This window comes from Saccostrea echinata, unplaced genomic scaffold (assembly GCF_033153115.1).
Source record: "Saccostrea echinata isolate AGI-Se365-2 ecotype Australia unplaced genomic scaffold, CSIRO_AGI_Sech_v1 ptg000028l, whole genome shotgun sequence".
NCBI lineage: Eukaryota > Metazoa > Mollusca > Bivalvia > Ostreida > Ostreidae > Saccostrea > Saccostrea echinata.
This window is the reverse complement of record NW_026889777.1, coordinates 741,597-766,795: the sequence shown is the minus strand read 5'-3', so window position 1 is coordinate 766,795 and position 25,199 is coordinate 741,597. Positions and strand designations below refer to the sequence as shown.

General features: G+C 30.6%; 1 protein-coding gene and 1 long non-coding RNA gene across 2 annotated transcripts in view; both read right to left on the bottom strand.

Moving 5' to 3' along the window:
• LOC133194003 (zinc finger MYND domain-containing protein 11-like) overlaps positions 1 to 25,199 on the bottom strand; it is a 187,921-nt gene that overhangs the window by 125,144 nt on the left and 37,578 nt on the right. The window lies entirely within an intron of this gene.
• Positions 4,160 to 11,823, bottom strand: LOC133193609 (uncharacterized). Its single transcript, XR_009721947.1, has 3 exons — positions 11,758 to 11,823; positions 6,101 to 6,131; positions 4,160 to 5,261 (listed from the first exon to the last, which is right to left on the bottom strand). It is a non-coding gene; the product is annotated as an uncharacterized LOC133193609 (long non-coding RNA).

Below are 25,199 nucleotides of genomic sequence, written 5' to 3'. Positions count from 1 at the left end.
ATAGTTTTTCGTATGCTAAATCAGACTTAGGTTGTTGGTTGCACTGGTAAGGAAGAGATAAGGTGCTGGGGGGGGGGGGAGGAGGGAGGTAAATCTTGGCATTGATCCATAAATACCATAATATTCATGTAGAAACCTCTAAGATTTTTCTATAAAATTTAAAAAAAAAATAATGAATGTATATGTAGCCACCACTTTATCTCAAATGCTATTTTTTTAGGACCTGCATTTTAATGGTACAGGCAAACCTTGTTATTTCTATCCTGATGGTACCAATAAAAAAAATCGAGAAATCTGATAGTTTGATACATTGAGGTTAAAATGCTTAAAAGAAAAAAAAATGGAAGGGACTTTCAATGAGACAATAACAAACAATAATCAAATTCAAATTCACATTCATTGATGTTCGAGAGATTAAAGCAAAACTCTTTTCTTATAATGTCTCAGAGAAAAAAGTTTCAGGGAATAAATACCATTCAGTTAAAATACTGACACCCCTCAACAAAGATTGATATTAATATCTAGATTTAAAAGAATTGTTTTTAACATTTTTCCTAAAATTTATTATAAGTATGTTTACAATGATTACAGAATGCCTTGTTTCACTAAAAAAAGAACACTGCTCAGATATTTTCTCTGGACTGCCAATTTCTGCATTTCATGTGATACCTGTGTTGGAGCCCTCCCAAGAACTTCCCCTGTAAGGTGAGTTTTATATCACAATGAAATGATTCTGTTAATTTAATAGACATGTGTATAAGGGTATAAGGTAGGTGTTATAATCAAAGTGAGCTGACTAGTCATTTTCATTTTGTATGATTGGATTCAGATGTTATTCCCTGTGTACAGCATGAAAGAATGTACAATTTTTATGATGAGAAATATATATGCGGTTGGATGAAAGATCTTATTTAAGTGAATGTTGTATATGTGTCCATCACATTGTCTCAAGCCATGGTTGGAGTACGCCTACAGCTCTCTCCTACCAGTGGCTGCTTGAGCGAATAAAGTATCGTAATCATGAAAAATCAAACCTTATGTGTGATGTCATATAAACCAATAAAAATAATTGCTTATATTGCAGTTGACTTTAACGATAAAAAACAAATGTTAGGTGAACAGTGACTGAAAAAAGAAAAGCCGCATCAGAGGTCATTTTTAAATAATTGAAAACTTCAATCTCTTTTGGAAGGAACTGTTTCTTATCGTCTTCTTGTAGCTTACGAACACACATGTCATCATATCAGGTTTTAAAAATTCTGCCATCCAATCCTTACCTTGTCATTTAACCTTCAGATTTTGTACCGATACTTGTTTGTTTTATTTAATTGTGATCTTATATGCTTGTTTCATCTACTTCCCAAGGCAGGATAACATGACCATCACTTGGGTTTACCTTGATCTTATTTATAGGTGACGTCTTTGTATACACATTAGGCTCATTAATCTCTATATGGATTAAACTACTCTCATCTACACAATTGTAAATTAAAATGAGATATATTCAATGCAACAATCAGTGTTGACCAACATTTACAATGTGACCATCATTGCTGAGGAATGTGTAGCCTTTGACCCTGGAATTTACATGTCTATCTTTGCATGCTTTTTACTTAGTCATGATGTAAAGATTTAACTTTCAATTCAAGTTCCTTTTTTGAAAGTGATCGACAGTATTGGTTTTTTAGTGGTATGTTATAAATTATTTATATTTAATATTTTACAGATTTCAAAATTAAAGAGATCATTCAAATGACAGAGGTTTTGGTCCATGTTGGTTTGTCTTAACAGTTAATCTTTTGGAAATCAGTGTTGGAGAAAATATCAGCAACATGTGAAGACTGTGATTTAGTTTCATACGATATGACTTGAGAAAGTTAATATTTCTGATTTCATGATTGCATGTACAAATGCATGAACTTTCCAAACATCATTGAAAAAGAACACATATGATGACCATAAACAAAAATACATTTGAACTTGTCACGAGTTTACAATGAAGAACATTTTGGGATCTTGATGCAGGATATTATAATAATGTTTTATCTAATTTATTGTTTAGCGCATTAAATGCAAAAAAAAAAAAATGTTTTAAAGTCACTCTTGTGAAACCCATGCTTAGAACACAGGTCTCAAATATCTTAAAGTTATATTAGAGTTATATTCAATTCGTTAGAATTGAAGCTCATTATAAAATTATACCTTATATCTTTAAAGAAACTTTCACAAAAATTAGTCAAACTTGCATATGCTGGTTAACATGTTAAAAGAAATATAATATCCTGGAAGTGAATAAGAATAAAAAAATGTTCATTTATCATCCTTTTCTTTTGTTCTTTTTGGTGACTTTTTTTTTACAGTAATCAAAGACATTTTACATTATAAGTCATCTGAGCAGAGGCTCTATTGAACTTTTCTGATAAAAGAGTCTCTGGTGTCTGTCCTTCTGTCATCCATAAAAATTAAACCCTAAAATAGGGGTATCAAAGTTTGACATAGGAACAGATAGGAAAAAGATCGTCCTTTAATGAACAACAAGGTAATGATTTACTCATAATTTAATGCAAGCATCCTCAAGTAGTAAAGATTCAAGTTGGTCTAAATCATGGGCCAGACCTAATATTATAATAATATTTAAATATTCCCTATTTGTTTTTTTTAATATATCTGAGATTAGATTTTATATATAAATTGGTAAATGCATGTATACATGTGGAAAAAAAACTTCAGAAAACAAATAAGCCATGTTGATGAAATATCCTCATGTAGTGGAATCAGTTTTGGATTAGACATGGCCTTATGACCCCAGGGTTGGGCCACAACATTGGCTCAAATTTGTTTTTATGAAAATTGAATGTCTTAGAAATCTGAAGAACACCAAAGTGACTCAAGTGATCGTTGTGGGCCAGGCCTCTTATTTAAATTGCACACTTTCATTCCCCCTGCAGATTTTTAACATACCTTACTTGGCATAATTTTTAAGGTGAAAATTATTTTTCTAACATTAACTTCCCTGTGTTTTGTACACACCATAGAGTAATACTTTAGATACATATGGGCTTTCATATAAAGTGCTATTTTAAGATCAACAGTGAGTTTCTTTAATTCTATTTTTAACACATTGCCATGTGGTTGGGACTACTTTCATGGCTAACATTTTCTTGTTGAACTAACAAGTATGCATTTAAAGAATTGTACCTATTGTAGTGAGTTTACATTTAAAACAAAGGTTCTTCTCAAATAGTTGTAGCCACTTAATTGGTTTAACTATTTCACATTTTTTTGGATTTTTTGGTGCACTACTAAAACCTGTAGCTGCGCAGTCCTGCAGGTGTATTGTGCACTTCATAGCTGCAAACTGCTGCAAGTGTCAATTAAGCTGCATATACCCAGAGATTGTTTTCATTATGAAGATGACATGGACCAGTTTTCAAGTGTCAGCAAGGCTTAATTTTTGAGATATTAAGGTCTTAATTTTTTGTGAGTCTCACTTTGCTGCAAACAAAACCAAACCCTTAAGAGTAAATCCGAGGTCTGAGTCACTGTAACACTCAGTGAATCACTCTGGGATCTGTTCTTTGCATTTTGTATATGCATTTTCTAAAATCTTTCTATGATAAACCATTAATTTATGCGAATTTTTATTTTATTTTTTTTTTCACCTTGTGCCTCCAGTCTCAAAATCTCTGTTCCAAGGGTATGTACATGTGAAATATTAAATAAATTTTATAAATAAACAAATTAAAAATTTATATCTTATCATGGTGTTTCTCTTCCTTTTTATGCCGTCATCAGTAATAGAAAAAAATAAGAAAGTGTAACCTTGTTTGTTCTTCTGCTTTCATCACTATTAGAGAAAAAATTATGACTAGCTGATTATTTCATTTCATTTTTCCGTCAAAACCCAAACCTTTATATGCATGTACTTAGTAATTATCAAAAGACTAAAGACAACTGTTGGCATTTAAAGTATTCCATGTCCTAAAGACTACATAGTCTACATGGAGATTAAAATCTAACTACTATTAGATATAAGGTTTTACTAACGTGGGATTCTTTTTATACATTTGCTTTATAAGTAAAATTTCAGAAATTTGGTTTCTGAATATTTACGTGAAATTTTAAGATTTATAAATAAAAACACACTGTGTAAGAGTCATTCTTCATAAATGTCCGTTTTTATTTGTCAGACCACCAGAATACATTAGAACTTCACTTCCGGCTTTCAAACTTAGTTTGTAATCTCCCAATGGAGATGACATTGAAAATGATTCATAAGATAAAAACATCAATTATATAGACTTCATGTACATGTGCAATCTAGCAAGAGTATAGGTTGCTGAAATTGATTAGACCGTGATGTAGAAAGATACCTTTCAGTTACCACATCATTAAGAATACTAGTAAAATCTATACATTTGGATGGAATATAACCCTCATCCAAAAGTCTTTTATAGACTCGATGGAAGAGGGTCAATTTACGAATTAGCCGAAATGCTGCTAGAGTTTAAATGGAATATGGTGTTGCATTAAGGCCCATGTGCCTTATTTAAAAGTTTAGAAATAAAAAGTATATCTTGTATTTCAGCTTTAGCTTTGAAACATAAAATACCATAAAAATGTAGTTATACAATATGTGTTTCAATATGTGTTCATATTCTAGCAATTGACAATATGGGGTTAAGATTGAAGTCAATTTCCACAAAAACCTTGTGAACCTTCAAATTAAAATTATCTGACAATTCACTTTAATGAATAAGATAAAATTATTGTTTGTTTGAAAATAAAAGAAAAGCTACCATCAGTTGAGAGAAATTCACCATTCGGTTTTTACATACTTTAAGTCAAACACAGAAAAGTTTCTTTAGTTACTCCAAGTTCTTGAAATAACAAAGAACCAAGGAAAGTAACTGAAAGGCATTAATTTTTTTTTCAAATGATGTCCCTAAGTATTATTGAATGTTCATATGGAACTCTCCTGTGCCACCCATGACGTTGTATTTTCCGTCTATTTTTCTGCCATCATTGCATATCCGTCCATTATACTTCACGTCATGGGCACCAACATATTGCTTTGTGAACTGGATAGACCCACTGAACCTGTCCCATGTTCCATTAATCATGAAATTTCCAATGCCGTTAGTGCCTTCGCCTTTAACAGATCCATCGAAGTTCTCAAGATATAGTTGCATGGTAAAAGGATAACGGGTGTTAAACTGTGTATAATATCCTTTCCAAATCCCAGATTTCGCTGAGATTGACTAAAATAACAAACAAAATGTAATGGCAGTATGTCGAAAAGAGGGGGATACCAAACGAGTAGATATAATCATAAACGAATCGTAAATTATATTTGCTCATAGAACAGGTGTATATTCCAGAAGCTAACAATTCTACATCTTTTCAGATAGGCACCATTTACATGTTATCTAAATACAACTAAGTCACTCTGAATTCATCTAAGACTCTTGTACTTCGATTTAACTATTTATAGCAGTTCATCGTCACCATCAAAATCTCTGGTTCCGTGCTAATACAAATGCTTCATTGTACAAACAGATAATAAACAACGAAAGTCAGATCTGAATTACATTGGAGATGTTAATCCTGTGAACTAAGAATTAGGTAAATCGCCTTGTACAGTGCATGATTTGCAATAATAAACAGTGGCATTATCGTGTCAAAGAAAATCAAATGTTTCTCTACTCAAATTTACCTTTATATAAACTCAGAATTGTTTAAATAGACTGCATATTAGGGATATCGATTATCGGATATTTTAATCAGAATCAATCAACAACAAACATATATAAAATCCTCAAGCATTAAAAAAATTCTCAAATGCTTCAGTCGATCTGCAAATTAGTGATATCAGTAATGGGCTCCCATTGGTTCATGTATTAATCAGCAACAAATACAGTCAACTTTGCGAACTGATGATTATATTACGGATTTCTTTTGCAGGAATAAGGTTGCTTTCGTTGCATATCATAAGTTTTTTTCAATATTTTCAAATTAAGTTACAAAAGATGTTGATCTCTCTGAATTATTTCAAATTGAGAGAGAGAGAGAGAGAGAGAGAGAGATACAAAAAACTTACCATGGTGAATAATATCAATTTTTGCTGATATCTAGGTCAAAGAAAGCAACAATTACTGTATTAGGATGGATTTCAACTAAACTATTGTTTACTATATTTCACTATAGTTAATTATAATATCAAAGCTTTTACTAAAGTTAAGAAAAGTTTTTACTCTAATAAATCAACGTATTTTACTATGGATTGAAAATATTTATATGTGAAAATAGATGTGATGTCTCCTTCTAATATACATGTATATAAAAAAAATTGCATGAAAGAATTGGAAAAAAATAAGATTATTTCATTTTTTTTTTTTTTTTTTTTTTTTTTTTTTTTTTACATTTTTACATTGTACATGCCATTTTTTTTATATATGAAAAAGGAAATATTATTTGTATTTTCACATGTAAATATTTTTAAAATTAACATCATTACTATGGAATTTTAAAGATACCGAGGCTCTTAATCTAAAAAAAAAGTTTAGTAAAATTTCTAGCTAAATCAAAGTGCTAAAGTATGTCCTATAGTAAGTATTGTAATTTTAATTTGGGAATATACATGTATACTTAATGAATTGATCTTAACTCAGATTTGATTTGAAGTATACAGTGAGACTTACGAATTTCTCAAATTGATCGAACTGAGCTCAAAGTCCCTACTATACTCCTTCATAGATATAATATATAATATTATCTAAACAAAGCGTGAAAACAATCAGAATACAGAATGAAAGATCCTAATGTTCTGCATCAGAAGCACAAGTTCAGATGCTCTTGTTTAGAATATATCATCATTTGGACAGTATTGTACAAATTTAAATGCCTGGGTAAATTTTACGAAAATTTCCGATATACACACTTGCATAACTGCAAAATGGTCTTGGGAATATAATTCTGCTAATCCCCTGTCTTCAAGAATAATTAGTGTTACATTGTACACAGACCAATTTTAATTACTATCTCGTTTAATGTGCATCGTTCATTTGCAAATGTTTTGCATCACAATCCTGTTTGCTTTATAATCCCTCTCAACTTTTGTTTGATATACCCCAAATATGTATGCTGCAATAAAGCAGAACACCAATTTTCAATGTGTGAAACTGATTTCTTTACGTTAACTTTGCATCGTAAAGAAAGAATGACGATTTACTTAAAAGCACTAATACAAGCTTTAGTAGCTTTTTCTGATCACACTTTTTCCGGCGTCGTCTGTCCGCCCTTTGTAAACTTCTAGCATTTTCGACTTCTCAAGAATTATTTAGCCAATTTTAACCTATATGTAGCCTGCCAAAAAGCGTTCTTGGGTGAAGTGGATTTAAGTTCGTACAAACGAAGAACCACCCCCACATTGAAAGGGTATTAAGAATAAGTATCAATATCATGACATCTTCCAAAATTTTTCTTTCAAAGAACCACTGAGTCAGTAAAGTTGAAACATGCGAAAGCTTCATTACCTAGTTTTGATTCAAGTTTGTTCAGATCATGACCCCATGGGATAGGGTGGGACCAAAATGGGAGTTAAATTTATAGAGGAACATGTAGGAAAGAAGGAGGAATATGAGAAAAAACTTAAATTATTCTTCTCAAGACCCACTTAGCAAGAGAAATTAAAACTTATGTGAAAGTTTAAAACCTAATGTACATTCAAGTTTGTTCAAACCCTTGTGAATAGGGTGGGGCAACATGGGTGATCAAAGTTTTACATTGAAAGAACTACGCACGCCAACTCTCGATTCCCACCTACATTTTACACCCATATAATTCAATGGCAATTAGGCCGTATAATCTTTGTTGAATGCAAAGAACAGTTCAATGGTAATTGACTGATAATTTAATACCAGTGTTAAGGTAGACGGTATTTTTTTCAATTAAAATCGGGCTTTATAGCATCACCACATTTTAAAATATTCTTGGATATGAACAAATATTCCTTGAATCTTTTTTTTTTTTTTTGGTTTTACACATATAAAATTAAACATATAGAATTGATAAAATACAATGTTTTAGTTTAAAACCCCTTTGATATTGGTGAAAAATAAGCATTTTTGTAGGTTTTTTTGTCTGTAAACATATGGTCCCCCTGTGAAACACAAAAAAATTGGCATGAATTTGTGAAATGGCAGTCCACATTACCTGTAAAAGGGTAGATTGATTGATTGTTTAACGCCGAGTTGGCAATATTTCAGCCATAATAAAAAGAGGAATTTTTGTTTCACGGGGGCGAAAGATGTTTTGAAAATATTTTCCGTTTTCCGTTGATTTCTTTAGTGAAAAACACAACTTTTACCAAAATTATAGAGTCATCTCTCTTTGTTTTCCCAGAGAAGTAATGTTGAAAAATTTTATATAAATTCTATATAAATATGAAAATCATTCAAATGTGTTAACTTTTAAAAATAGACTTGGAGGTACATGTAGGCGAGAGAACAATACTATCGTTCGCAGTTCTTAATTGGAATTTTAAAACAAATATTCTCAAGAAAAGCAAAGGCATGATTAAACATATAGATATGAAAACATTCTCAGGTAGCGTAAATTCAAATTTGATCAAGTCATGAGCTCCAGCTAGGGGAAGGACGGGTCCACAGTGGGCGATCAAAGTTCTTCAAAGGAATATTTAGGGAAAAAAATCTTGAAAACTTTCTTCTTAGGAACAGCAAAGGCATGATTAGTCATATTGAGATGGAAGCATACTCAAGTAGTGTAGATTCAAATTTCTTCAAATTCGTGACCGGGGGCTGTAGGTGGCACACACACACACACACACACACACACACACCCTCTCACACACAAACACACACACACACACACATACATTTGTATATATATATATATATATATATATATATATATATATATATATATATATATATATATATATATATATATATATATATATATATATATATATATATATATATATATATATATAATATACGAGGGTCGTTCAATAAATATTGCAACAAGCAGTATATCATAGTATATATAGATCTATTTGATTTTATTTTTTCACAGTTGAAACGTTCAATTAAAGAGCTCCTAATCACTGAAAACCCCATGATTTTTTCTATTTTCCTCGCAAAGAAATTCACTTTTAAAGTATGCATGGTCACTACACTGAGCTGAAAACAGTTTCAAATGATCTCTTTCAATGAGATGAAAATGAGAGCGTATGTGAAAACTGTGCTTCTTTACATAAATCGCCGAAGAACTCATATTAAAGATATGATTTTATATTTGGAAAGAACAGTCTTTAACACTGTGTAGTTTTCAGATTGATTCAGAAATTCAAAAGTAAAAAAAGAGAGTTAAAATATAAAAGTCAAACTGGTCGATTGAAATTTGTTTGGAAACCAAAAATTATCTATGCAATGTGCAACATGATATCTGAAAAATAATGTCAGATTTACATCCAAAGACTTGCTAGAACACTAAGCATTTCATCGACATAACATTTTATAGAATTCTGACAACGGAAATGAATATAATAATATCTCTATCAGATATGTGCCTTATTTTCTCAAAATTGCCTAAGCGAAAAATACTCATTAAATGTACCAACGGTCTACTTAAAAACAAATATTTTAACAAAATAGAAGATTTGTTAAATTTCCGTGATGGATGACGAAACATGGGTGCATTTATTATAGCCAAAAAAGGAAGAACAATAATAAAATGTGGAATCAGAGAAAAAGCTATCGTTCTTATCATTGTAAAGAAAAACAAGGACTCCATGCATGTTTTATTAGTTTTATTTTTTTCAAGAGGTCCAGCAAAACATGTAGATACACCCAAAGGAAGGATCATCAATGGTAACTTTTATGTTCAAATTACACTGAGGAAAGATAAACAGATTTCCTGCAAAGGAAGTCCAAATACGGCTCCCAGGGTAATTTTCTTGCACCTGGCAACGCTGTTGCAAACAAGCACAGAAAAATAAATGAAATTCTGAAAAGAAAGTTTACAGAGCTTTGCCATTCCCCATATTCGCGAGATCTTAGCCATTGTGAGATCTTTTTATTCTGAAAATGCATGAAAACAATCAAAGGAAGATTGTACAATATTAGATATGTCATGGAAAGTGAATTTCATCAGTGTCTTTTGGGCATCCCTAAAGATGGGTATGATGAGGTTTTCTGGTCATGGGTACAAAGACAGACACGTATAAAGGCTGACAAGGATTGCTTTAAGGGATTGAAAATGTTTAGAATATGTATTACGCATTTTTCTTACTTTTAAATGACCTATTGCATTATTTATTGAACGACCCTCGTATTAATGGAGTTTATAATTCTTAAATTATTCGTAATATGTTCCTATATCACCATCAAACTTTTATATATTGATATATATTTATTTCTAACGCCACCAATTATTGAAAAAAAATATTTATTTATAATACATTGTCCATCATGATTTAGTTTATTTTTCAAATAAAATATACAACATGACTATCTTTATATACTTATGAAAATTGGACAAGATAGTATCAATGATACAAACATTTCAAAATAATTATCACCGTTTTTTTCTGTTTTAATACATGTATTTCAATTAAATTTTATTTCTTTTGTCAATTATCTGCTCTCTTTATTACATTTTGAGGAATTATTTTGATTATGTACCATTATTAATTCATCACCTTGATAGTTTCAGATTACAGAGAACTACAGATCTAAAACTAAACCTCAAGGAACTGATTAAAAAAATGATCAAACTTCATATTCTATCACCATTTATACTGTCAATTTATATGTGCCTCTCTTTATTTTTAATCTCTCTCTCTCTCTCTCTCTCTCTCTCGTTTACTCAATCTTTTTCAAAACAGGTCTTTTGTTTCTGGAGAGCCAACTGAACAAATACTCAAATAATTCAAGATATCTTTAGTTGTTTAAAGGTATCATCAAATCATTTGACGCGTGCTAGAGTTCAATTAAAAATCTCTTCAAATGAGTATTCATTTGATATTTTCAATTCTGTAATACTACATCTCATTTGAGAAACCCTCTAGTGCTTTTAGAGTCTTGTCATAATACTTATAAAATGAACAAATCCTTTTCGTTGAATCCTAACCGATAGGAAACATAGCGAAATATATATAGGCTGTTATTCGTGCAGAAAGGGAAGCAACTCAATTCTAGAGAAAAAAAATCATAAAAGTGAAAGATTTTTTTTGAAACTCATCATATATTGAGTTTGCCCCATTAAGTACAATATATATATTTCTAAAATATTCTTATTTTATTATTTCTTAAACACATATTAGATTAAAAAAAGATTTTGAGCTGTATAAATGTTTATCATTTTTTTGTCAACGAGTATAATTTGATATCTCAAAACGAAAGTAAAAGTATTTATACCAATAAATGGTCATTTTGAAAAATGTAATACATGTACAATTTCAAAGTAAGTTATAATAAATAATAATCATTTTATTTCTGTAATTTTTAATATTTCCAGATGTATTCTATTTTTTTGCCAACCCAGATTTCATTAACAAGTTGCAGTTAAAAAATGAAATTCTTTTCTTTTTTGTATTTCCTGGACCATTTTGCACATTGCAAAGGACCATGAAAGCATCACACAAAATGAATATGAATTAAAAACTCTAGGATTAATATCAAATAAAACCCAGATAATTCTAAAAAGAAGCATCACTAATTCAGTATTACTTACATGTATATTCGACTGTTTTGATAAGGAATGAAAACAGTCAACTATAAAATTGTGTATCTCAGAATAAATATCCCATTCGTCACGATGAGTGCACATGTGACCGAATTGTACAAATGAAGAATCTATTGATTTTTTTTTTAAATTATATATTCATATTACACACACACCCTCACACACACACACACACAAAGTAAAGTGATTTTTCATTCATTCTATTGTGTTTCTTTATAAATAACAGACAATTACAATGTAATTCTTTGGTTGATCATGATTTGTGCTTGTCATATTTGACTCGCCTTTTCCTTCAAATAAAATATGAAAAGAGTGAAAATGCTTTTCATACAGTATGAACAAAATCTTCAAATCAAATATTCCATAATCTGTAAGGCAACTTTATTTTTGTTTTACATTGTTCCTTTTTATTTGTTTATTTATTAATTTAATTTAATTTTTTGATTCTTTTGTAAGCTCAAGTAAATGTATTTTGAGCGTATGTGTTTTTATGTCTGGTTACAGCATTATTTTTACCTTAAAATTACCTAACCCTTAAGGAAGCAAATTATCCTTTTAAGCTACACAGGTAAAATTAACGGGAAATTTTACACTAAATGTTATAGAAAGCAATATTGATCTACAATAAAAAAAAAGAAGTAAATAATGATATCGTCTTAAGTAATTTTTCTGCTTTCATTATAATGTTATCGAACATATTCTGCTTTTACGATTTCTCTTTTAAACTGAACATTTGAATTTATTGGTTTTATTTATCTCTATTCTAACCTCATTCTTATATTTTCGTGCAACAAATAGCTTTTATTCTAATAATAAATTCTTCCTCTTCTCAAAATTAAGTGTCTACCTAAATGATAATATTTTTATCTTATCTAAGTATTAATAAAGTTATTCTTATTTGAATCATAGGGAAAGATAAAAAAAAAATAAATCTACCGTGAAGAATTCCTTATGAAAAGCGGAAGAAAAGTTTTATTTTCTTTTATAAAAGCTTTCCTTAAAGAATGATATTGCCATTAGAATTTGGTATTGTGTGTTGGAATATTTTTTTTATATACATTTTTCAAAGCTTCTTTATCAAGAAGATTAAAATGATGAAATTTTTCAAATAAAAATATATGAAAACTATACTTAAATATTAGGAGTTTTTCTCTTATTTATCTCTTGAATCAATATAATCAAATACACGTGTTCAAATTTATCACTACATTAAATCAAAGGTTGCAAAGTTATCACTATAGTTTCATAATGATCACTAAAGTAATCAAAATTTTCAAAGTTATCTCTATAGTGTCATAGTTATCACTATAGGAAATCAAAGTTTTGAAAGTTATCACTATAGTTTATCAAAGTTTTGAAAGTTATCACTATAGTAAATCAGTGTCAAAGTAAATCACAGTTAAAGATTTATCACAACTGTATATAATGTTCTGTGATAGAAGTCTCAATTAATTCCACATTAATTGCATAAGATAGGTAATATCCATTATTACAAATTTTCTCATTTTAACAAAGTTATCTGTTGATGCCTTGTATTTCAAATAATTCCATGCACGTTGCATGCAGTACAGTTTATATTAAATTTTATTTTTAGTGTTTCTTTTTGAAACCTCATGTTTTTCAATGTCTGCTACTGGCTAAGCATTTCTAAAATGAATATTCTTTGTCTTTCATTGTACTTGGTCTTTTTTTATATTACTAAATCAAATTATATTTATAGCACATCAGTACATCAAACAAGATGTATAGCATATAGCATTATTATCTTATATACAACGATATAATGCATATTAGATTGATAACCTTAGGAAATTAAAATTTTCATAATGATCACTAAAGTATTTCAAAGTTTTTATAGTTATCACTATAGTGTCATAGCTATGACTATAGTAAATCAAAGTTTTCATAGTGATTGATCACTATAGTAAATCAAAGTTTTCATAGTTAGCATTATATAGTAAATCAAAGTGTCAAAGTTTTCACTATAGTTAACTATAGTAAACTATAGTGTTTTCGTAAGGGTTAAAGCAAAATGATTTTCGTAGAATAAAGGGGAATTCAGAATCTTACAGCAAACAAAACATTAATGTCCATACACTAGTTATGCTGGATTCTTATTTACTACTTCCATAAAAAATTTTCCTACTTACTAAAATGACATATAAAAATTTTACAATAAAATTTGAAATTCAATAAACTTTCATTAATTGACTTCTACATTATTTTATATCTTACATGTACATAATTATGTAGATATAGATGTTGATGAGAATGAATGTATATAAATGTATAAAATGCAATATTGATTTCATCATATACCGGGTTATTCAGATACATTCTCAAATGTTTTATTTTTTTTTAACAATGTTGTTAATTATCATTGCTTCGATCTTTCTTTATACAAAAATCTTTTGTTTCTACTCTGCATAGACATTTTACCACAAAGGTGTATACAGTTGCTTTTAAAAAAAAATCATAAATTGAAAGAGTAATCAAACTCAGACATTCATGGTTTTTTTCCTGCTAAAGAATTAAACTATACCATTTTTTGTCACATTTCAAATCGCCAAACAGTTTCTTTTTTTTTTGACAAATCATCAAATCACATGTACATGGTATAAAGAACCCCTAGTGATTTTTGGATGTCTTTCAGTTTCAGGAGAGACGTATTATACTTTAAACATATCTTATTGAACAATTCAAGAAGGATTGGGCAACAGGCAAAGCCTATGCACACCCTCTCCTTGTATAACAGGCCAAGACAAAGACAATAAATAATTTTGCTTTTACATGGGAAAAGACATTCCAATAATAAAAAATAAAGAATCACAACCAAGTAATATTTATCAGGATTATACGAAAGAAAAGATGTTGACCCCCTGATTGTATACAAATTGTTCCAGCTTTAATATAAATATTGTAAAAAAAAAAAAAAAAAAAAAAAAAAAAAAAAAAAAAAAAAAAAAAAAAAACTAAAATTTAATAGAGTATTTAATATTACAGAGTAATTAGTTAAGTCGTATTATCTTTGTATATAATTGTTTATAACAAAGTAAGTGGTATTATAGGGGATTATTCTATATATTTAATCATTCAAAGCTTGGTACATGCAGGTACACATCGTAATTGCATGTGCGCTGCTTTTTGATCGGCTCAAATGTTGAATACTATATCTTGGTAATTTCTGATTCCATATCGAGATCTATTGACGTGTAGACTTAGTTATCAAGGTTTTTCCGAAGGCAGTCATTGTCTAAGAATAAATAAAGGTTTTTTTTTATATACTTGTCTAATGAACAAAATTATATAAAATACTTGATAAGGACAAATGATAGAATTAATCTTAGATTGCAGTATGATTGCAATTAAGATAATTAAGTGTTCCAAATAAACTGATGATCTCTCACTTAGGAAAAAAATGATCAACAATATTTTCAGTATACCAGTATTAGTACACACCGTTGTCATGGTGTTGCCATCCACTACTTTAGTAAATTGATAGTTTATCCATTCGTCTCCAGACTTGATCTTCATGTTCTCCTTGATTTCAGTGTCACTCACAATGTCGACCTTGTTCTGTATATAAAAAGGAAAATACAACCAAGGTCTACTTATGACTGCGACTCCATAAGCGTGAGAGCAATAATCAAAATATAACGAATGAAAATGAAAATAACATTTTTATATCAATAGAAATTTTGAATTTCCTTTCCTTAATAGGCTGAATTCATCTATAATAGAGAGTATTTAAGGGAGATCACGTGTCGTATAGAAATAACTAAGGAACACATTCACATTGTTTTATGATATAAATTGACGTTTACGATGGAAAGCCGAAGATGCTTTTTAATGGACATAAAATATAAAACTGATTCGAAAAGCATTGTTTCTGTAATTAATCACACTTTGAACCACCTGCTTTAAATTAAATGATTATTCTTTACTTACTTACTTTAGACAAAGTCTTCTATTAATATTTAGATGAATAGAAAAAAACTGTACATACATATTACCATATACTTTCTTTATTGTTACTTTAAGCTTTACAGCTTTTCAGTATATACAATATAATACAATATACAATCGGATACAGTACAGAAGTGGATAATTTACAGGAGAACAATGTGTACGTACATAAATACTGGTAATAGTGAAATAAAAAGAAGGAAAATATTACAATTATTGGATTACAAGATCTCTTCGCCTCATGCTATAATAAATATATTTACCAAGGTTACACATATCCTTATAGTTCTCTGTATTGAATAATTGCAATAATTTAAACATGGATGGTTTTTGAAAGAAATATTTTTTTAATAAATTTGTTTCGATAATCTGCATAAACAGAACATGCTAGCATAAAATGATATTCATCCTCAACACAAGTATGACACGAAAAACATTTCCTCTGGGCTTTGTTAGTTTTATTGTATCTCCCAGTTTCAATAGCTTAAAGGTGTGAGGATAATCTTAACTTTGATATACATTTTTTAAAAATAATATTGTAGGTAAAACCCATCAAGTAGATATTTATAGAAAGAACATTTCTGCGAACTTTCAATCTTGGCAAATATTTCTTGTTTAGCCTGATCTAAGATCCTTTGTTTCATAAATTTTAATGTAGCAGTATTAATTTGTTGTTTATCCCTTAACTTCACTAAAACCAAGATCATTTAAGCATTTCTTCACCTGAAAAGCCTAGTTTTTTGTGCATGAGATTCACAGTTAATGTACATTTTCTCATAACAATTTCTAATAATACATTTATCACTGGCTAATACATTACTGCAAAATTTTATCATTAAAAACATTCTTTTATACAACAGAGGAAGTCTACCTAACTCAGCATAAACAGCTGCATTTTAACTCCTAGTATTTGCTTACAAAAATCAAGATGAAGTTTTTCAGCATTGTCCCCTTTATGAGTTCCCCAGATTTCTGATGCATAATTAACAATACCTCAAACATAGCAATTAAAAAGTGGTAACAAAGTTTCATGATTAAGAGACGAACCCTTTAGTTTTTTTTTCAAAGCAAACAATGCTTTTCTACCCTGGTCAGACAGCTGTTTTTCCGCCATTGCAAATTTATTATTCCCAAGTATGTAAATTGTTCAACAATTTCAAACATGATAATCAATAAACCATTTTTCATTAGATTTGATTTTGCCCTTATTTCTAAAGATTAAAACTTTAGATTTATCTACATTAATGCATAAATTCCAGGTTTTGCAATAGTGAGATAATTCATTCAAAAGTGATTGCAGACCTTCAATGGTTTCAGAAAAAAGGACCATATCATCTGCATACATTAACAAAAACAGATTCATTGACATTAGATCATATGAAATTCAGCCAAATTTTAAGAAACTCATTTCAAAATCATTCACATAGAGATTGAATAAAATTGGAGATAATACTTCTCCTTGCATTAAGCCAGTATTGTTACAGAAAAAAATCACTCAATTGACCATTTACCACAATGCAAGATTTCACATTATAATACAGAGCTTTTATGACATTTAACAATTTACCTTGGATACCCACTTTTGATAACTTGATTCACGGTTTAGATCTGTCAATAGAATCAAACGCCTTTTTGAAATCAATGAATGCACAAAATAGTCTTTTACTTTTAGATAAAATATTTGTAATCAAAGAATGAAGAACAAATATTGCTTCACGTGTACCACAATTAGGTTTAAATCCAAACTGTGCATCTGTGATAATATCATTACTTTTTGATCATTCTAATAATCTATTGTTTAATATTGAAGTACATAATTTAGCCATATTATTGACAAGGCTTATACCTCTGTAATTGTCTGGGTTCTTATTGTCACCTTTTTTGAAAATAGGCACAATTACAGATAATGACCAATTTTTTGGGGAAAAAACCCCTGTATCTAATATACAGTTGAAAAGTTTATATAACAAAGGAAGCAGATATTCCTGGAATTCAATAAAATATTCATTCAAAATACCATCTTAACCATGCGATTTCCCCTGCTTTAAATTACTAATAGCGTTTTAATTTCATCTACACAAATTTCTTTATCCAGTTCATCAAAAACACATTCACCACTTACATGTGCAACATTTGAGTCACCAATTTCGTCTACTTCAGTGATACCTTTGAAGTGCTCATAAAAATCTTCTAATGATACTTTTGGAGTTGATTTTGATCTTTTATCAAAGAACCTGGGGGGATAAGACGAGCCATGTGCCCATGCCCATTTTTCGGCTATGCAAGAACATTTATTGGAAAAAATCTCTCAATTGTTCGAATTTACTTAAGCATTTTAATGTTTACCGTAGTTTTCAAAATGATATTTATATTCTAAACAAGCTAAACAGTTGACTTTCATTTACTGTCACAAATGTCTAACATGGGTAAGGACTTCTATTAATTAATCTGCATATTGAGTGTTTACACTTACTGTGGAGATATTATAAAAATGTTAACATCGTATATAACGATAATGGTGATCTAGACGCGCTTTTATTTAAAATAAATAAAACGGGAATAAAAGTATTCAAATATCTATTATAATTTTTATCCGGCATTTTAAATAATTTACTGTAAATAAGTTCATTACTACATGTATATATTTTATTTCCAGTGAAAAATATGTTATTCCTATAGACATTTTTTATAAAGTAAAACAAAATTAAAACCAACAAAATCAAAAAAAAAAAAAAAAAAAAAAAAAAAAAAAAAAAAAAAAAAAAAAAAATCAGAGCATGACTCGAACACTTTCCTCAATAAACGTCCCTTTAAAGAGCTCATCGCTAACCACTAGACCACGGAGTCACACTAACATTTCCATTTAAATAGCATACAGTTCTCTATATTTAGCAAGCGTTTTTGGACTTTTTTTAATACCACGGTGAAAATTTAAGTAAGATAACTTAATTTTTTATGTAGAGTGGGTCTTCATACCAAATTTTTGCAAGTGTAAAAAGCAACATCTTTCCATTGCCTTTCATTAATCGTTCTCAAAAAAATGGTACGATGACCCACTCTATTTAAAAAATGTAGTTATATCATCCAATTTATGTCAGTTTCTGTGAAAATTGAGCGTGATGCTATTTTGTTGTGTTAATCAGAATCATTTTCGCTGTTACAGTATTCAGGTTTTGTCAAATTTATATGCAAATGGTAATAAGCATTACATTAATTCAACAAAAAGTGAAATTTTTGTAAAATGAATTTATTGATTTTTTATTGATCGTTATGTAGGCATATGGCTCGGCTTATCCCCCCAGTTTCTTTGGCAAAGAATTGTCTGGGGTTATTTTTCTTCAAAATGTTTAACCTATTACCTTCTTCTTGGTTGTACAATCTTTTTAGCTTTGCTTCTGCTTTCTTATAAATGCGCTTTTTGTTAACCAAATCTGAGTGATTTTGTATATTTTTACAGCTATTAAATGTATGTAAAGCTATGGTATAGTCTCTATAAAGGGATTTTAAATTTTTATCAAACCAGGGCTTATCGTTTGAAGATAAGCAAGTAGAATGCTTTGACCTACTGCCAGGAGCTCTAGGGTGATGATGAATTATATTTAAACGAAAAAAATTACCAATATCGACATTAAACATATCAGTAATTTTTGCAATACAATTATCCAGATCGCTTTGAGTTGAAATTTCATTTAAGTTCACATTACTACAAATGTCGTCCAATGAATTAAAAAAATCTTTGCATAATTCACTATAGGTAGGATTCCATTTGAAAATGCTACGGGTTTAATAAACATGCGAATCGGTGTTTTCGCCCAGATCTGGGTTGACCCTAGCAATCAGCTGATCGTCAGGTCTGTATTGTAGTGCGTTGTTCATCGAAGCATGTAACTCATCGTTCATGATAAAATCAGGCAAAGTTTTTGTTCTACTATTGAAGTCACCAAATATAAAAACATCACAAACCAACATATGATAACTAAACTGCTTCTCTAATTCAACAAAAACATCAATGTCGTTCTCTTTAAAAAATACTGAATTACAAGGAGGAAAATAAGTAAATGCAATGTAAATATCATTAATGTGATTACAGCATTCTTTATCTATCTTTAGCCATATAATCGTATCATACAAAGCTTCAACAAAGGAAATATATGGAGTGTAGTCATTTCTTATAAGTATAATTGTTCCCCCACCATGAGTAGATCTGGTTTTCCTTGGAAAAACAAATGCTTTAAAATTCGGATCGTCAATTTTACAATCCTTTTCAATCCAGCATTCAGATAGACAAATTACGTCATACGTACACAAAATTTTTTTCAAATTCTTATCTTTCCATTTGTTGTCAGAACCTCCGTGTAAATTCCATCCTATGATTCGTAATGCATCTTGGCTCTCCTGACACCTCTATTTCCCCCTACATGTACCACCTCTTCTTGGTCCTCTTGCTGCCCTTTCTGAATTAGGTTCACCCGGAGTAACATGTCCAGCATCAAGATATAGCTTTCCATCGATATACAGCTTGTCTTACAGTAGGGATGCTCTCCTTTGATCTTCCTTGGCCTTCTTGTAAATAGGGTATAGACCCTTTCTTCGTTCTTGTATTTTTTGGGAACTAAATATTTATTATACAATCTTAAAATGTGCATTCAATTTTATTTATAAACAGTGGTCTACTCTATGGGAATTTCTTTTCAAGCATATACGTACAGGAGAATCCCAGTAAAATTTACATTCAAGTCTGTTAACATGGTCGTCTGAGAATAGAATAGTTACATACATGTAAGAGGAATATTTTTTAATCCACTTTAAAACAGTGATACATTTGTCAAATCACTATGGAAAAATTTTTAATACAGTGTATATTGAAGTAGATTAATATTTTCAATTTATAATTAAAGACAGACTATTTTATTGACCTTCAAGGTGAATACATGTATAAGGATTTATTTTTCCTACATTGAATTAAAAAAGGATTGAAAACAATTCTGAAAAGTTATTTCACCTGTATCTGAATTCTACTCAGGTGAACATAATATTCAGGCACAAAGAATCGGAGAAGAGGGAGGGATTGTTCCCTCTTTTATGAATGTAAATTTTAGCAATTTCTAATTTGAAAATGTTCTTTGAAAGTCTTGTAACCACCCCCTCTTTCTTATACAGTATAGTTAAAAAAATCTCTCCTACTTGAGTGAACAAGATGAACATACATTCAGGCACATAGAATCAAGGATAGGGTGTCCACCCCCTTCCATTTCCTAGAACGTATTTTTTTCGCTTAAAAATGGTCATTGCAAGTCTGGTTGTCCTACCCCCAACTTTTTGATACAGTAGAGTAAAAGAAAATCCCACTTACATCAATAAACTTTTTGAGGGGTCCATCAAAGATGTTTTTAATTAAAAGTATTTTTTGCCTCTTATAATGCGCCATTTCCCCTTTCGATGCTATGCCTGACATTCGTTTTTTCTACATTGCTCCAAAACTAGATTTCAAATGCAAAATTAATACTGGTTATGCTTATGTTAATGCTATTCTTTCACTGTGTTTGGTTAGGACTTGAGCAAATGTAAACAAGAAGCTTGACATGTCTGTTTAATCAGTTTGTTTCAATTTAATCATTGAATAATATAATAAAACAATTATTGCTTTTTTTCTGTCAGGACGATCAGTGATTTTCCATCATCGAAAAACAATGCTCTCCTCGCCCTTTGGACTCGATAAATCTTTAACTTCACTAAATTCTGAATCATTGAATTTACCTTAAAAACAGCAATGATTGTATAATGTAATGAGATCAATATATCATCGATTTATTCCCAATGAAGCTCAAGTGAGCATTTTGGCCAAACAAGTCTCTTGATTTATTATTTTATTTTGCCCCCTAAAACTTTTTTCTTCATTTTTCTTCACGTGGGGTATGCAGGTTTTTATGGTGATGACACTTTTTCTACGGGCAAAAGGGTCATTTTTCGACGTCGAATAATGACCAGGGGTCATTTTTTGCCGTTGAATAATGACCGGGGGTCATTATTCAAAGTCGAAAAATGACCCCCGGTCATTATTCTATGGGGGTCATTATTCGTCTTTACAGGAGCATGGTGCACTCCCCGTAAATCCGTCACTGATACTCTTACTACTAAACCGTTACTCAATACCACAGATTTCACAGTCCATGCCTGAAAGGGTTTATTGGGAATATTGGAACCCTACTACAAGATGTCCCTGAACCATGATGAGGGAAATCTTTTTTCAAAACAGGCATATGTTTGATGTATATTTCTCAAGGAATTAAATAATATTCATTACAGTAGAAAATGCAAATGAATAGAATATTGATAGAATGTATACCGGCATATATATATATATATATATATATATATATATATATATATATATATATATATATATATATATATATATATATATATATATATATATATATATATACAGCTTATTCCGGATATATTGAAATTACTCAAGAACTTGCCCTGAGTACGATCAATTTTTAAAGCGAGGTAGGCTACTCAATGATAAGTTGATGTTACAGGGATTTCAACAGCGTCGTTTAAAGTCAGTTTTTCGTAATTTTATGGTTGTTATAATATATAACCTATCATTGGATCGTATTTTGGCTGACTTATTTAATACCAATTGTTAGGCCTTTGTTTTTGTACTGAATTGACTACCACGGATAGTTCCGTTTACCTGATCAATACATAGGGCTCACGGCGGGTGTGACAGGTCAACAGGGGATGCTTACTCCTTCCAGGTACCTGATCCCACCTCTGGAATTTCCAGGAGTCTGTGTTATGCCCTCTTCACATATTTGTATTGTTTGTGGATTTTTTGAGATCGATCACCGTGACAGGCATTGATTTTGCAGGACCCCTTTATGTCAAGATAAATTGGGAGAAGATTCTAAAGCATGCATATGCCTCTTTACATGTGCCTCATCTCGAGCTTTACACCTAGAGTTAGTACCAAACCTGTACAGAGTTCATTTGTTCTTGCATTCAGAATATTTATTAGTAGGAAATCACTGCCTAGTATCATGCCTAGTATCACGTTCTCAGATATTGCAACAACCTTTCAATCTGCATCAAAGGAAATCACCAGAGCATCACATGAAGAAAATGTACACCAAAAACTTGCTGAAGATGGAGTACAATGGAAATTCATCCCCAGTTACCTTTACCTAGCAACTCTCTATACACTACTACATGTACAAACAATCTAATCACACTTCATGTCTATACGCCTATATTTCTTACTTTAATCTTAATGTTGTCTACAGCATCTGTCCGCACGTTCGTCTGTCTGTACGTACGTCTATCCGTTACGCTATGGGAGTACCCATCTCTTATCCTTAAATCCTCCTATACCAATGAATGAAATTTTATAATGCTTTCACGGAATTTTTGTTACACAGTACCATTGTGCACCTCCTATTTTACTTTTTGATCGGACACATATTTCGGGTTTCCAATGCACAACATAAAACACTGCCATTCTTTCTATAATATTGAGGGGTACCCATCTCTTATCCGCAACACCTCCTATACCACTGAATAAAATTTAATGAGACTTTCACAGAATCTTTATTACACTGTGCCATTATGCACCTCCTATTTTACTTGTTGATTAGACACATATTTTGGATCTCCCATTGCAAAATATGGACTTTGCCATTTTAAACATATAAAAGGCGGGGGTATCATTTTGTTAGCTCATTGCTCACAGTTCCTCTAGTTTATACATGTATCTTTACTCAAATCTCGTGATATTATTTTTAAGCTAAGGTACGTCATATACGGCTTTAAGATTTGATCGCTTTCGTTTTTAATCGCATGGCAAAAAATCGTGCATATTTTGTTTGTTAGCTGTTATCGTAATATAGATTGTAAAAAAAATCATTGATTATTTTGGAATTCTATTTAAGAGAGGTGAAGTCGCCAAAAACCAATATGAAATTCAAAGTACTGCATGGATGTGATATAAGTATATAAAAGTTCTTTTTGAAATATACTTACATGATAAATTTTGTTTTATGGAATCAGTCATGCTGTCTTTCGAATGATCAAGGACTTGTATGATTTAAGCTCAGATAATGATAATAGTAGCTTCAAGCTCATAATAATTTTGCCACTGAACACCCCTTTCACTTCTTATTCCAGTCGCCCGCGTGGCGCAGTGGTTTGAGCATTTGCTCTAGAGTCGCGAAGTAAGGAGGTGATCCTTACGTCGCGGGTTCGAATCCCACTGCGGGGCGTGAAGACTGGTCCTTCGGATGAGACCGTATAAACCGAGGTCCCGTGTCGCAGTAGGTGCTGGCACGAAAAAGATCCCTCACTGCTCAATGGCCGTAAGTGCCGAGTATAGGACAAAATTTGCAGCTCTCCACCGGCAAGTGGTGGCGTCTCCATATGAGTGAAAAATTCTCGAAGGACGTTAAACAACGTACAAACAAACAAACAAACAAACACTTCTTATTCCTAATAAAAAATTAACATTATCCGCGCCGATGGTTTACTTATGCAAGAAAATAGATTAATATATTCATAATTTGTTATGGTTTATATTTTTTGAATGATCAGAAAATAAATGGGGTGGGGGTGGGGTGGGGGGGGATTTTGATGGTGTCAATCTCAAGCCCAAAAATAGGTGGGGGTGGGGTGGGGTACATGTAACAAAAGCTGTAAAGAAATTTTATAGTGACGTATAATATTAAAAATTAGTTAGGAACACAGATACTAATATTTTGAGATGGTAACTGAAATACACGTAGAAATAAATCACGAAACCTGCGCACCTATATATACACTCTTTCCAATTGGTTTATCTGTACAGCTGTCTCGTCTTTCATCCCAATTTTTTTCAGAACAGCCAGCTACAGATCTGCAGGTAGCCAGTAAAAAAGAAACAACTAATTATTAGATTTTTTTTTACATTCTCTCTCTCTCTCTCTCTCTGAAATATACTTAATCAATTACGCCTTTTTTCAAAATTTTAATGCAAATATAATATTTCAATGTTACATGAAGAAACAAAATCTTGATTCATATTTGAAAAAACTGATCAGATAAATTGCACGTTTTGAACACAAAATTAAACCTTGACCTAATAAAATTCCAATTCCAAATGGTGACTTTATATTTTTTTTATCCATGAAATGATTTTTGTTATATGATTTATAAAAATGTATGCTTTAATTAGACAGTTTCTTAGGAAAACAGTAAGATTTCGATATATTTCAATGACATTTAATATATACCCCAAGTATACACTCCATAATTATGCACAAAGAAAAATGCAACAAAAAATAAAACACTACATGTTTTATTTAACTTAAATTTTCATTAGGAGAATAAAAATGGCTTAGGTTTTCAATGATTAGAATGTACGTGAACAGAACTTGGACAGGACTGCCACTGTTTCATTGTAGCATAATGTAGCATAATTTTCTTTT